Genomic DNA, 15,876 nt, shown 5'->3' with positions numbered 1-15,876 from the left:
ACATGCAAAATGACTACATGCTACAGCCCAGAAGGTTTATTAAGTCAGTCAGACAATCAGGTTGGAAACAAACACAAAGTGTGCTTACTTTAATTTGCTCTTTCAATAAAAATGGCTGAATGTCTGGCTGAATAACAATGTTGTTATTACTGACGAATGATAATATGAAAAAAGACAGGTTGGTAATATTAAAGGTGCTTTCACAGTAGCGACAACCCCTCTGAATAACTAACAACACACTCACAGCTTAGGCAGAACAAAAGAAGAGCATCGACAGTACTGACCCCTGAGGCTTGTGGGAGTGTGTGACCTCAACGTCCTGGCTGGGACAGAAGTGCTCAGCAGCGTCCGTGTGTTTTTAGGTGTGTAGGCGTTTTTCACCGAGTGTTTGTGCTGATTCGTATGTGTGTGTTTTGCACTTTCTGTGTATTTCGAGTTCAGCGTCAACGGCGCGTTCTGCGTCGTGTGTGAGCGTAGCGTCCTGGTCGATAAAGAGCTCTTCTGGAAAACGTGCTGAAGGTGTGTGTGCTGTACACCGTGTGAAACTTTCCCTGTATACAATTTTGATTGTGTTTGCATGTTCGGTAGCGTGTGAGTGCATTTACTTTTTGGTTGGTGTGAATCCTGAGACAAGTCAGTATCTTGCCCTTTGTTTGTGCGTTCTTGAGAGTGTAGGTGTTTTGAAATGTGCATATTTTGTGCAGTATTTTTCTGCGTATGTGCGTTCGCTCGTCTGCGTGCGACTTTATGCTGCTTATGCGCAATCTTTCTTGTGCGCGTGTTTTTCTGTGTGTCTGCTTTCGGTAGTTTCAGTGTCTTCTGTGGAGCGTGTAAGAGCGCGTTTTTCAGCGTGCCTTTGTGTGTGCGTTTGTGAGTGATGTGTGAGTGTTTGTGTGTGGCACGGTGTTTGTCTCTGAATTCCCTGAGGGAGAGGAAAAGAACTTTGCGAACCAGTCGTTCTTCACACCACGGCATTCCGTCGCTGATGTCCTGCAAAACCACAAACACCGTCAGCTCTGAAATGACCAGCTGAGGAAGATTCCATCTCAGAGAACACACAGACCTCCATGCTGGCATGCTGGTAGTATGTTAAAGTCATCCTCACACTGAGTGCACTTTCTGTAAAAGTAGATGATGTCTGGAGCCAGTAACGTGTTCAGTGGTGTTGAACTCCGGTCCTCGAGGGCCACAATCCTGCATGTTTTAGATGTTTCCCTCTTCCAACACACCTGATTCAGATGATCAGCTCATCATCAAGCTCTGCAGAAGCCTGATAACGATCCTGATCATGTGAATCAGGTGTGTTGGAAGAGGGAAACATCTAAAACTTGCAGGATTGCGGCCCTCGAGGACCGGAGTTCGACACCCCTGGATGCATCTGAAAAGCAAATAAAACACTGACTACCTGACAATGACACCCACCTTACACAGCGATCGTTTGTGAAATTGTGAAAGCAGAGGAAGGAAGAGTTTAACTTCTCCTACAAGTTCTCTTTTTTCACCCCTCATCACTTCTCGTCAAAAACTGAGCACAGCTGCATTAATCCCTTTAAGCAGAATCTGTCCATCTGTGTCGTTTCAATAGAGGCTACAAAGACTGCTGAAGGACATTCAGGGGATAAATGGAAAGCCGCCAGGCTTCTGACCTTGACTTTCAAGTGTGGCCATTCTGAAAACACACTCATTTTTTACTTTCTAACTTTTATATTTTAAAGAGGAAAGAAATTTAACTTACATATTTTTTTTTGATGATATTCCGTTTGGGTCTGTCTTTATTCATCTTGCTCAGCTGACACAAACAGGCACATAAATATCTGAAGCTTCTCTGTTTCCTTTGACTCTTCCGATTTGCTTTCAGTCCAGCTGATAAAATGTAAATTCCAAGGCTTTGTCCTGGAAAGAGAAAAGAAAATGGAAGATTTAAGAAATGGAACACAATAAAGTCCCTAAATTTATTTTAAAAAAACTAACCTGGATAATGTGTGTAATGACTAGACCTGGACCATATCACTGTGTAATATTACAGTAGAAATGAATAGAAAAACAGAAATGCCTTCATTATGTTCTTCGATACTTTCAAAAACATCCGCTCCTTATTTAGACACAAGCAGCTCTATTAAGATGATGTACCATAGTGCACAACATGCGCCGTAAGAAGTCAGTTATGAAACAGATGTCTGGAGAAACATGAAGCACCAGTGGGGATACAGCAGAATATTCTGGGTACATATCTGATGATACAAGTAAGCAGCCACCACAGACACTGTGTGCAGTACAGTAAAAAAAAAAAAAGAAGGTTGATTCTATCCATGAGACCTATAGCTGATAAACTAAGGGTGGGTAATCTGGCGATCTTATATCATAGCTGATCTGAATTTGGCATATTATGATCTGCTTTTCGGAGGAATTGTAGAAGTACTGTCACTACAGGTGCTATGTATAAAGACTTTATTCGGTCACTGCTAGCCAGCAAACCACGGTCTGTCTCTACTTGTGTTTCTCCGTGTACAGGCTGATCAGATCACTGGTGCAGCAAGCAGATCGATATCCTAAAAGAAGCATCAAACTAGGAGAGATACAAATCACCGCTTTAGGCCAGAACTACAAGAGATTGCAAACAGGATACAGACCTTTAGCCTCGAGTTGATGTGACAGTATTTAGGTAACCATATGCACAGCTAATTATGTGATCACGAGTTCAATTAAATCTGTGGGGAGAATTTTAGAGCGTGGATTGTGAATCTATCCTAAAAGGTTTTTTTATATGATCTTTAGATCAGATCACCTTCCCTTATGCTAAATCAAAAGATGATCTATTACTTTTTGGCTATTTTTTTTTTTTTAAATGGTCTTTTTTCTGTCTTGGTTAGGCTGAACTCTCCTGCCATAGGAGTGTGTCTTAATACACCTATTTTTATTTAACCTATCTGTTAACCGGGCTGCAAGGTGACGCGGTGGTTAGCATCGTTGCCTCGCAGCAAGAAGGCCGCCGGTTCCCAGTGAGGACACCCAGGATCTTTCTGCGTGGAGTTTGCATGTTCTCCCCGTGCAGCGTGGGTTCTCTCTGGGTTCTCCAGCTTCCTCCCACAGTCCAAAAACATGTTGAGGTTAATTGGTGATTCTAAATTGTCCGTAGGTGTGAATGTGAGTGTGCTTGGTTGTCTGTCTCTAGATAATGGATAATGGATGGATGGATATCCGTTAACCTATCCGTGAACAGTGCTCAATTTTACTTTCTGTTAATTTCATTTAACTTCAGCATTTAATCACAAGTAATTAATATTAAACAGAAATTCAGTTTTATCTGAAATACATGTAGTTAATATATAATGGATGTGTGACAATGACGTGTCCTTCTGGAATTTTTACCTAATTCAGTGTATAATGTGGTATAATGTTGGTTAAGGTCGGAAAAAAACAGATACCGTCCAAGCCTTCTAACAATCACACTGTAGTAGCAAGTATTTCACAATTTACCCATGATCAATATCTCCGCTTTACTAAGGAATCACTAAACTGCCTTACACAGGAATACTTAAACCATATATCAGCTGACATTCACAGATTTCCAATTGAAAATACTGGCAATAAATGTTAGGGATGATGCTCCCAACAAAGAAAGCCTATCTCGCTCTATATAAAACATTTAAACTTTCAAACATTAAAACAGTGTGACAGGTGCAGTGTGAGAACAGAACATCACACAAACGGACTGTAAAGCCTCTTTCTGGACTGGGAAATGGTTTGACAGAGAAATCTCACAAATAAACTTAACAAAGCAACTGAGCCGTAACAACTTAACAAACTCACGAGAAATTTCTTCTGTTGTCGTGACATACGGCTGAAGGCTGAAATAATTGGCAGGTGGACTTGAGTTCATTTTTTCCCCGTCAGAATATAAAACAAAGCTGCTACCTGACTGTGAGTGATGTGAACCAGCTGTCTGCATGCATTATGATCCAGTGATAATGTGAGACAGGCTTTTAGAGAAAAACTAATAATTGTTTTAAGTGATTTCCAATAGGAAATAGGAGTTTGCTATAAGAATGTTTTTGTACAGGCTTTTACTTAATTTGTCTGCATTAAATAGAGAATATAACTGCATTTATTTCCCAGCAATCCATATGCATCGCAGGCAATGGCATCTCTCACAAGGTACAACAATGAAGACTACATTTGAATTCCTGTGGTATTAAACATTAAAGATGGCAGAAGGAGATCATCAAACACAATGAATATGCATTGACCTGTAGCAGCATTACTGGCCTACAACAGTCACACCCTCGCATAAACATTTAAATCGATAGATATGGGTGTCAGAACAGGCAGTGTGTCCTCATTTCCATGTCCAGCCCTGATCAGTGTGGATCAGTGAGCCAGCAGTGCCGGTGGCTGTACATTAGGGAGTAGCCTACATCTCTATTGTGTTCATCCTTAAACAAAGCCAACTGGAAAAAAAACAAAAAACAAAAAAAAAATCATCACCCACCTCAAGCAGGATCACCGGCCTGTGCTCAATGACAACCTGAGGGAGCAGCACACGGAGCCGCTCACACCATCTGACAAACCGTTGAACGGAGACTCATTAAGCGATCACCGGCTCCAGTGCGCCGTTATTCCCCAGCTGCTCATTGTGCTGCTCCGAGACACCTGCTCGTCTGTTCAGCACTTCGCTAACGTGAGCCGCCGCAGCAGGAAACCAGGCCGGCTCCGGCAGGATTTCAAACACAGACGATTCAAGCGGACCTAAATATATATATATATATAAATTGACTACAAAGTCCTTACAGTGTCATTTGAGATGAACTGCGCCTCGCCTGGAGGACGGAGGAGATCAGGCTGCAGGGGGCGGAGCTGCAAACTGCTCGTCAAGTTTCCAGCAGTCTGTACAGGAAGTGACGCTCACATCCGGTTTCGTCTGATTATTTATTATTTTTTTATTATTTAAAATCAGCCAGGCCCTTACAATGTAAAATGCCGTTCTATTCATTAAGAAATAACCAATTAGCCCTAATTTTTGTCCTTTTTTTTTTTTTTTAGCTTCACTGGCTGTGTTTATACTTTTGGCATAACATTTGGTAAAGGTGTGTATTTTTAGGGCAATTTTAAATTTTAACCTCAGCCGCCATAATACATTATCAATATACTCAGGACCTTGAGGAAAAAAATGTCAACATTGAAACCCATAATATTTTCTAATTTTTGATTCTTCTACCCTTACATCATGATGTTATTGGGCTTTCATTGGGGAATTTGGCTTCAAAACTGTTATTATGTCATTTCTTCATATTTGGCCATTGGAGCAAATGCAGGCTTTTATTTGTTTTGTTGCTTCCTGCTATATTATGGAGCACTGTAAGATCATTGGAAAAAATATGTTAACAACTAAAATCCTTTTGGTATAAAAGTGTGGTGTGTGTGTGAGTATTGAAAAATGTGTGTATGTGTACATTTAAATGTTACATAGCATTAAAAAAAATACATCCAAATCAGTGTTGGTGTTATTTATGGACACATCCCAGCCTGTATTAATCAAAAAAAGAATTTTCCCTGTAGCACTTATTTTTATAGAAAATACTATTTTCATTTAGTCTTTTTTTAAATAATAAAACAAAACAGCAATGACATGGTGTAAACAAACTGGCACTGAAGGTTTAAAAACCTGAAAATGAATGAATATGTTTTAATTATGATCAAGACTGATGTAGATGCAAAGAAATAAGTCATTGAAAGTGAAAATATATATCAACAGTTAATGTTGTTTCTGGCATTGTTTTTTATGTGGACATTTTTGTCCTGCAGGACCTCGGTGTAACTTTTTAAAACTGACATCTAAGGGTTAAACCCATTTGTAATGAACTATCCAATGAAATAAATGAAAACTGTTATGGAATAAATCTTTAACTAAATATATCAGGCAATACATACATAAATAAATGTAATCATTTAAAAAAATATTTCAGGGAATTTTTATTTCATTTATTTATTTCAGTGGAATTTTTTTTTTAATCATTACGTAACATTTATATATTTCATAGGACTGTTATTATTAAATACAAACAAGGCGGAGCAAATTATAGTTTGTTGCCACTAGGCTATTATGTACCACAGAATGGGCTGCAAATGTTAGATTATGTTCATGGTGAACTTTGCCTCGATTGGAAAGTGGACGAGCCTAGGAGCTTCAGGATAAATCAACTGGATTTCTTATAGGTTCTTGAAGATGTTTCACCTCTCATTCCAGAGGCTTCTTCAGTTCTAACTGACTGATGAGGAGTTTAGGTTTTTATAATCACTCCAGCTCGCATGGCTAACGGCCCATTAACAACCAGGACTCACAAGCCTCAAGACGTGAACTGTTGTGAAACCAGGTGGTCCAACAACAGTGACAGCAATCATAATGGTGGAGCTGCCAGTTTACACAACAAAGGATATGAATCTACCATATCAGGAGTGACTCAAGATGTTAAAGATGGCAAAACTTTCTGGCGAGAGACCTTATTACTGCTCGATAAGTGGTGTTACAGACCCTCCCCTCTGTTTAGAGATTGCTGTTCCATAGCCCGTCTGCAATTTCTGAATCGTGATAACATAACAGATGATCAGCCATTTGGAATTTACAGAGGTAGCGTCTAGGCCAGGCTGAAAGCTGAAAGATGACAAGTGTCCATACAAACAAATATGGAGACAGGAAACAGGAAAGGCAGGAATGTAAGTGATATCTCTGAACACTACTTTTAAAAATCAGGTAAAGAAAGCCATGTCTTAAGGAGCCCAGATTGCACTGAAAGGGTTAGCAGGACTGATGAAAATGACAAAGGTTTGGAGACCATGATGTGCATCATGCCACACAGCCACAGAGAGGAAAAACAATTAAATTGGAACAAAAGAAGCATGCAAATACTGAACTGGCACAGTAGCAATAAGGAAAACTACAGGAAAAGAAGAAGAAAAGAAGAAAAAGAACAAAAGAAAGATCGAAGTCCCAGAGATTCATGCTCTGTGGTAACAGCAGCAGCACCAACACAGTCCTGCCACTCCAGAATCACAGGCAACACCACACACTGTTGTCTACCCGACAATCAATCATAACCAAGCATGTGGTTCAGTGTCAGTGTTTTCCCTGTTTCAAGTCATTTTTGATCTCAGGACATCCACTGAGGGACAGTTTGGCCTATGAGGACCCAACTACAGACCCAAACCTCAGAAACCTGAGGGTCATGGCAGACCAGCAAAATGTGCAGGCTCACCTCCAATGAGAGAAGGAAGGAGTGGACAACTTACAGCCACATACTGCAGAATATAAAGTGCACCCCCGAGTCTAGGTCCAAGCTTTGGTTGTGGACAGCCCGGCCTCAAACAAGGGACTGTACTTAGAATCCTTCAAGCTGCGGACTTTGAATAATAGGGCTGCCCAAAGGAGTCATGGGGGAGAAGAATGCTATCTGACATGTAACCTCACATCTCACAGCATACCAAGGAAGAGCCCACCATACCTGTCATCATTAACAACAGACAACACATATTCATACACATAAACCTGTACAGAAAACGATGGTTCTTTTCTCCGTGTCTAAAAAATCCAAAAAAATGATACATCTCTCCGGGAAGAAACAAGTGACACCAAAAACAAAACCTGTTTCAATGATAATTGAAGGAATATTTATAACCACACAACACTTGTACTCAGAACACACACTAATCAACCAAATGGAAAGAGACATGTTGGGCTAACATAATGTGCACATGAGATGCCATTCATGTCGACTTCCCAGACTCGACAGAATCACCAAAAGATATCCAAGGACTGATATTGCCACCAATCAATCATAAGAAGAAATCACAAGGCCCAGTCAGTCCATTGTGTATTGGTTTCCACTTTATCCCACAAATCAGCTGTGCAGCCGGTACACCACACTGTGGTGCTGTTTCTCAGGATAGACTCTATGGTGCTCTGTAAGTCCAAACACATGGGTTTCAGTGATTCCATAACAGCAAATTCAGAGTCATAGGAGTTGTGAGCAGGCGATGTTAACGACATCAGTGGACTGAAGACAACATAGAGTCTGCTGACATTGACAGGAATGGTTTGGCAGTTTTGGAGCCCTTGTGGACAAAAACCTTGATCAAATTGCAATTATGGCAGAAAGTAGCACAAACAGGGAAATCAGTTACAAGCTGAGGAAGGGAGCAATTGAGAGATGGTGTGAATGGAAATGCTTTCATTTACTCTAGATTGGTTACCTCATGGACCAATACAGCCAACACCACCTCAGAGTAAAAACTGTGTGTGTTTAGTTGTAATGTGCAATGTAAAGGCAGCCCAGTGCTTCCCCCACCAACTGGGACTTACATGGCAAATTGTGCTCAGTTTGTTCCAGACACAGATTTTTATCTACCTCTTCAAACCGATGCAGAGAAAATTTTGATAACATTGAAATTAGAAGTGAAAATGGTTAGTACACATAAGCCACTAGCCAGGGGAGCAAAAGCCAACAAAGCAGGTCAAATACGTGTTCATCTGCACAGATGTTGTTTGTTTGAAGAGTTTCAGTCAGGACTAGAATGCACAATACCACAGAAACAGCACCAGTGAATATCATTAATGATCTTTTTATGTCTCAGACAGTAGACTCGTCTGGTTTAAATCATATTTATCAGACAAATTCCAGTTTGTTCATGTTAATGTTCATTCTTCCACTCCAGAGTTAGTTATGGAGTTCCACAGGGTTCCTTGTTAGGACCAATAGTACATGCTCCCCTTAGGTGGTATTATTAGGAAACACCACTGTTATGCAGATGACACCCAGTATATTTATCTATAAAGCTAAATGAAACCAATCAGTTAGTCAAACTATGGGCATGTCTTAAGAACATAAAGGCCTGGATGATGTGTGATTTGACTGACTGGTAGTCATTCAAAACAAGACATCTGAACCAATTTAGTGACAGTAATCAGATGACAAAAATTGGTGTCTGCATCATAGTTTACAAAGTCTCAATTTCTGCGCATGCAGACTGTAGCACAACCTCAGAGTTTTCAAACTAAAACGGAGTCACCAGTGTTTCCAAAAGCCTTAGTTTCAGGAGCCGTTAGACGCCATCATAGCACAGCTGGTGGATGTAAATAAAAAAAGTGTTTTGAATTAAAACATTCATGTAGATGTAGCCTCTGCTTGTCAACAATGAATGCCATAAAATCATGTGGAGAGTTTTTTTGGGGGTTTTATTGTTGCTTGTATGCTCCAGGAAAAAAAAAAGTTGCCCCTTGGTCTTGCCATTTGATCCCACTTTATATCAGACTTCACCTTCCCCAAGTCTTCTCCAGAGTCTTGGAACATCACATCAATCATTTTACATATGTTTGATCAACATCCTTAATTTAATTGTGATTTTTTAAAAATATATCTTAGCTTGTACTATTAAAAAGTGGTGACATGCTGTGTGCTTAAGTAGGAACGTTATCACCTTTCAGGGAAGCTGGACAAATTCATCCAAACTATTCCAGGTGGCTGAACAAACTTTATTTAACCCTACCGGTCAATACATCGAGAACAGTGAAGCTAAATGTTTGGTGTGATTTCTTTTTGTTGTTGCTGATGTTGTTGTTTTTTTAACATAAAATCTTCCAACTAGTTTAAGCTTTGATTATTCCTAAGATATACATGAAGAGAATCTTGTCTTCAATGTAAAACGTTTTCTTTACTTTTCCTCTCTGACTAAAGTTTTGATTGGTGTTCATGTTTTTTTTTTTTTTTTGCTTGTATTTTTAAGTAAAATATGAAAATACAAGAATAAATACATAGATGTCATCAATTGAATGACAATCATAGGTGACTTAGTTTTCATTTATTGCCTGAATGGCATTCAACACATAAGCCCCTGGAAACACGTCCCTGTGATAAGCGGTCTAACGCAGCTGTGAGGACAATCAGTGAACCAGGTGATAATGATGTTGAGCTGGAGGATGTGATCAGAGCCAGACCTGCCTCTCCACTGGTCGCCACTTCCAGCACTTGTCCTCCTTGTTGCTCCTGTTTTCCAGATCATGTTGATGTTTGTCTGTCTTCTTTGGAGACTACTTCACGGTACAATGGGAGGTCCGCTTCAGCGCCCTACATGGCCGGAAAAGACAAACCCGGAAAACGCACTCCAGGACGCGCACCTGTACCACCGTCTCCCCGTGTTCTTGCACGCACCGGAGCCGCTCGTTAAGTCGGAACTGTTTCTGCCCGATCCGCGTAAAAGGAGGCTTCCTGATGAACTGACCGCACTGCTGTTACCGACAAAAAGACAACACCGGCCCGGTCAGGGGACGGAGGACCGCGCTGTGGAGGTCCGGTGCGGCGTGGACACGGTCTCTGTGCGCGTGGACCGCCTCCAGCTGCGCACTCGGACTGTTCCGTCCCTCTTCCGACTGGGCTCATGTGAAGCCTCCAGAGTCAGCCCCCGCTTCCTGTATTTCCACTACAGACTGTCGGAGTGTGATGGAGAATCTAAGGTCAGGACACCACTGAATCAACAGACAAACCATCAGTGTAATGTTTTTAACTTCTTGTCATCTCTCCTCACATTTATTACTAAATATGCAAAAAAAAGTCAGCTGTCAAATGTGACAACTATTAATGTGACTGAGGTAGTTTCAAACGTGTTAACTCTTAAATCTTACAATCTTGTTGTTAAGGCCCAACTGAAAGTAATTTTGGATTTTACCTTAGTAGATCCATATAAGTCCTGTGAAATTAATTTTTCTGTCAGTTGTTTCTTCTGGCACAAAAAGCAAAAGGTGGAAATTTGCTATCCAGCAGCCCCAGTTTGATATACTAAGTTCCAACTGAGGCACTAATTTGTGTGTGGGGGGGAAAAAAGAAAACCGCAAAATCTGGTTATTTGCAATTTAGGATAGACTGTAAAACAGTGAAGCTACTTTTCCAAAGTTTTTCTAGCTGTATATGTTTGTGCAGAAGGCAAACATTCAAAGCTAAATTAATGTCGGGAACATTTAACACCCAATTTGACTTCATAGCTTAATGCTTTCATTGTTAACATTATTGAAACATTGCAACATCCTTGTCGGTCATTCTTCTTGAAAAACAGTTAAAAATCTGAATGAAGAAATCGGACCTCATCATATGAATTATGTATTGTGCCCTTATTTACCTGAGAAAGTTTGCAATGCTGTGCAATTTTTGGCACCGTCTCAGCCATTTAACAAACAAGAGAATTAATGAAATCAACATCAGATGTGGTCAGTCTAATCTAAAGACCCTCTTGATAGTAAATTTGATGTTTACATTTATGTTCTTGGCATCATGGCAATCATCTGTCTTGCCATGAAAAAGTCATCATTTTCATAGAAAACACACCCAAACTGCTACAAACTTTACATCTTTGAAAAGCATCCTGGCCTGAACACTTCTATGTGCCAACTGCAGTCTTAGCTCTACTTACTAGCAACAAGAAATTGCATTTTCTTACACTGTGATGTCCACTGCTTACCATGTTGATCACATCCACCTCAGACTGTAGCGAGAAAATCCTCAAGACTTGAGGAAGCTTTGCTCTGGTGACGTGGTGAATTTTGATGGTTCCAAACTGGAGCTTCTTGGTTGAAACCAGTTCCAGCCTGGACACATCTACTGGTCAATATTTAGTAGTCATAGTGCCACTTATTGGCAAAAGAAAGTCATGTTAATGTGACAAACATCATTCCAATTCAACCAAATGTAGTACAACATTTGTTTTTGTTTTGTTTGGCAAACTACATTTGATTCACTATGTATTGGGATATACGAAATCTTTTTTTCACTTTTTTTTTGTTGTTGTAACTTTTATACCATGTAGTATATACAAAGCAACATGACATGTAATTAGTGGGTGTTTCTGTGTCATATAGTGAGCACAGGAAATGGTATGTAACTCCTGTCTGATGCACCGAGACTCCAGACCTCTGCAAGCCCACCATGAAAACCCTCCATTGTGACACTTGCGCACATGAAGGTGTTGGGGCCTGATCATTTTTGCCTGCAGCTCTAATTTATATAAAATTCTAACATTTCTATCATTTTCAGGTTGTTGATGGTCAGTTGGTGTATACCTATTCACTGACATATACTCCTCCTCCACAAGGCTACGTCATCAGAGTTCTACCACTGGATCTTCCCATCCACTGCCATTACAACAGGTCATTATTACCACTTGTATCCATGGTTACTGAATACAGGTTTTATTCACTCACTCTTTCAGGGCTTTCAGCAGCATTCATCTCAGCATTGCTCTTTTGTGATCTTGCTGTATTTTATATGTATATATTGTGTAACTTCTGTCTGTTTCAGGTTTCTTTATTCTTACCAAGTTGGCTTCAAACCTCAAGTTACGCAAGCAAACTTCTTGAAAAGAATCAGGAGTAAACTTATCTTCAGTGTCACTGTCTGCAATGGTAATGCAGATGTTTCCAGTGTCTTGAAAGTGTTTTACTGTCACCTTCTTTTTCCTTTGAGTTGTTTTTGAACTTAACTTGCTTTTTTCTAATAGTTGACATGTGTTGAAAGGCTAAAGTGATCAGAATTATTCATCCATCTTAATCTTCTGATTGTATTTCTACAGTTTTCTCTTTTCAAATGGGCTATTTTGTCAGATATTTATTTATTTAACTTCACATTTAAAGCATTTCAAAGTGAACTTGAAGACAGTTGCCAGAATATTTTAAATGCATTTAAACTTTCCTTGTATGTGGGCACAAGATGAAGTAAGAAGATCTGTAACTATGTCATCAAAATCCAAACTTTTCTACAGCACAGTCTCTGAGCATTTCTCATCTACAATAGAGAATACAAAATCAAATGCAAATTCAGACAAAGGATTTAATGTCTTTGCTGTGTGTGTGTGTTTCTAACAGCCCAGTGGGAACCCCTCCCTCCAGGCCACTGGTTCATTTTAGGGGAACCTGTGTATTTTGTGGTCCAGACAGGGAATCTATTGAATGGGGAGAGGCTTTATGTGGATGTGTGCTATGCTTCAGCCTCTAAAGATCCAAAGAGCCTGCCCAAAGTGGATATTATTACCAACTACGGGTGTGTTTCTAGTAAGATATACACATTTCTTACATCACTTGGTCTGAAACTTCACATGATTTCAGAGGTTGTGTGCTTTGATTGCAGCTGCATGACAGACAGCAGGAGAGAAGGCAGCAGATCCCAGTTCCTCTCCGGTGTGGACAATGTGCTGAAGTTCTCTGTGGATTCCTTTCTCTTCAAAGCAGCCTCAGAGGTAAGATCAAAGCCATCTTTAATTTGATGAAAGATTACAACCACTTTTAATTTGTTATTTTGATGGAGCAGTCAAAGTTGGGTTGAGCTGTACTCTGCAGTAGTCTACAAAATGTTTTATTTTTACATTGACCATTTCCACAATAAAGTGAAGTTGTGCAGAACTATGACTGATCCATTCCTGGCAACCTTCTGTGACATCCAAGAGGAGATGTGTCCAAGAAGAACATGTAATAATCAGAATCATCTGTTGTGTGTTTCTTTGTGTAGGTACAGTATCTCCACTGTTCAGTGTCAGTCGGTCTCACCACTTCCTACAATGCAAAGTCCTGCAACTACAACAACGCTGCTGGCAGGTTAGCAACCAATTTTATTTTTTTTAAAAACAACTCATGAACATGGCTGGTAAGACACCAATATACACCAATCAGCCACAACATTAGAATGTTAGCGAATAACATTGATCATCTTGTCACAATGCAATGCTCTGGTGGAAAACCTCGGGTCCTCGCATTCATGGGGATTTTACTCTGACACACACCGCTCGCCTAAGCTTCTCAGGAAAATGACAAGTCTATAGCACTGACCCGGCCTCCAAACTTCCCAGGAACCAGTCCAATCAAGCATCCACAGGATGCACCTAAACATGTCCAACCCATGGAGGCCCCACAACCCTCAGGACCAACGGGTCCTCCAGAGTCCCAGCCCATGCCTTGACAGGTCAGAGCTCTTTAGAGAGCATGAAGGGAAATTATATAATAATCAGCAGGTAGTTTAAATGTTGTGGCTGATTGGTGGATACTGACATCTTTAGATTAAAGCACCAGACATGTTAATATGTGCTTTTTTTCTTTTTTTTTTTCTTTGGTGTATAATATGGATAAAGAATAACGATATGTAAACATATATTTATTGAAGACATGATTGCACTAATCTTTTGTTTGTTTTTGTGCATGGGCAAATGAGGTAGCTTGCATGGGTGGCCATAAGGGGTTATTAGTGAAATTAGTGAGATTGTAGCTTTAAGAAAAGAAGAAAAAGCTACAGCACAAATGTGGAATTCCAAACTAACTACAATCATTCTAAAACATAACAGCTACATGATCATTGCTGCTCGTGCTTTTCTTTTTGTTTGACTTCACCTCCTCAACAAGGATCTCTGCCTGCATCCAAGCTGTGAAATTTACCTGCACAGCATCTTGTCTGTACATACAAAAAAGAAAGTTTTGTTTGGCAAATTAACCATAATCTTATTCAGTGCAGTGGTGATCAAAAGTGTTGTTATTCGTGGATAACATCCACAGAGAATCTTAGGGTGTATCACAGATGTCACTGTTGATTCACACTGCAGAAAAGGAATTCAAGAAAATCTGCTTTATTTTAGGAGGATTAAATCTTGAATTTTTCTCTTCAAACATAAATAATCTTGTCAAGCACAAATGGCCCATTTTTTCATTTAGATAACTGCTCTTAATTTTAAGTTTGCACAATTTCTTAGTCAGACTTGTTGGTTCTAGCAAAAGAAACCGATTGGATATCGTATGGACTCTGATAGCGATGCCTACAAAATACAAATATTAAACAAAATTCTCTCATCAAATTTACATATACTTGTCACAACATTATACGTAGAGCCATACTGACCACCAGATTGATGTTGAACACAACGCTATCTGACTGGTCTCTATATGTCTTTTGGGTATATTTCTTGTTATGTTTGGGTTTTTTTAGCACTCTATTGTGGATGTCTAATGAAATAAACTATTTTTACTAACAGACAGCACTGCTTTGTTCTTTCATGTGTAGGTGGGAGGAGCTGGAAGCCTTACCGTCAGTATGCTCCTGCTGTGATTCCACGTGCAGTGACGCAGACGACTGTAAGTTCTGAGAATGTCGTCAGATTAAAGAAATGAAATCACCACATCAGCTGGAAACAAAAGATAAGAAAACACTTGACAGTAATGATGAATAGCCAAAGAATAACATGCAAAATTACAACTAGTACTAAAAATCGACACCATATGAGAATATTTAGTTGTAACTTTCTTTTTTTTTTTTTCTTCTCAGCTATCAAGAATACGGTCAGCAGTCCAGGCTGGTTCATTGGACAGAAGGGGGAACAGAAACCAAGGATGGCGGTGGTATCTTTTCAAACAGATCACAGAAAGGAAAGGGTGGATCAAGAGGAGAAGAGGAAAGAAAGAATGGATGTGCGTCTTAAAGAAGTTCAAACTTTCCCAAAGGAGCCTAAGATTTTTCATGAGGAAGAAGAAGAGATCCTTGGTGAGAAAGAAGAATGGAACCTGGCTCCAATCAGCCAGTGGGAAAAGAAAGAGAAGGAGGAACGTGAGAAAGAAATGGTCATTGCGGAGACAGCAGACAGCCTGCTGAAAGAACTGGCAACAGATGGCTTCATTATGTCAGATGAGAGTAGACCAAATGAACCTGCTCAGGTGAGGGAGGAGGTCCCATATTCTAAAACTGATTTTGTGATTGGTTTATTCAGTGACAATGGTAGTACTAATGCTTCAGGAAATAGTTTTAGTAACACCACTATAAGTACAAGAAACTCCACTGAAGGTTTTAAACATAATGTAAGTAATCAGGA

The 15,876-nt window shown here is 39.8% G+C and overlaps 1 long non-coding RNA gene across 2 annotated transcripts; it reads right to left on the bottom strand.

The window, feature by feature from the left end:
• Positions 1 to 447: 447 nt before the first annotated feature.
• LOC103376116 (uncharacterized) lies at positions 448 to 10,274 on the bottom strand. 2 transcript variants are annotated; one of them, XR_521283.1, is made up of 3 exons: positions 9,986 to 10,274; positions 1,736 to 1,893; positions 448 to 990 (listed from the first exon to the last, which is right to left on the bottom strand). It is a non-coding gene; the product is annotated as an uncharacterized LOC103376116 (long non-coding RNA). The 2 variants fall into 2 exon arrangements; XR_521282.1 differs by lacking the exon at positions 9,986 to 10,274 and adding an exon at positions 4,490 to 4,763.
• Positions 10,275 to 15,876: the final 5,602 nt, after the last annotated feature.

The sequence above is a fragment of the Stegastes partitus genome, unplaced genomic scaffold (genome assembly GCF_000690725.1).
Source record: "Stegastes partitus isolate 25-593 unplaced genomic scaffold, Stegastes_partitus-1.0.2 Scaffold3672, whole genome shotgun sequence".
Taxonomy (NCBI): Eukaryota; Metazoa; Chordata; class Actinopteri; family Pomacentridae; genus Stegastes; species Stegastes partitus.
Note: the sequence above shows the minus strand (reverse complement) of the source record. Positions and strands in the feature narration are given on the sequence as shown.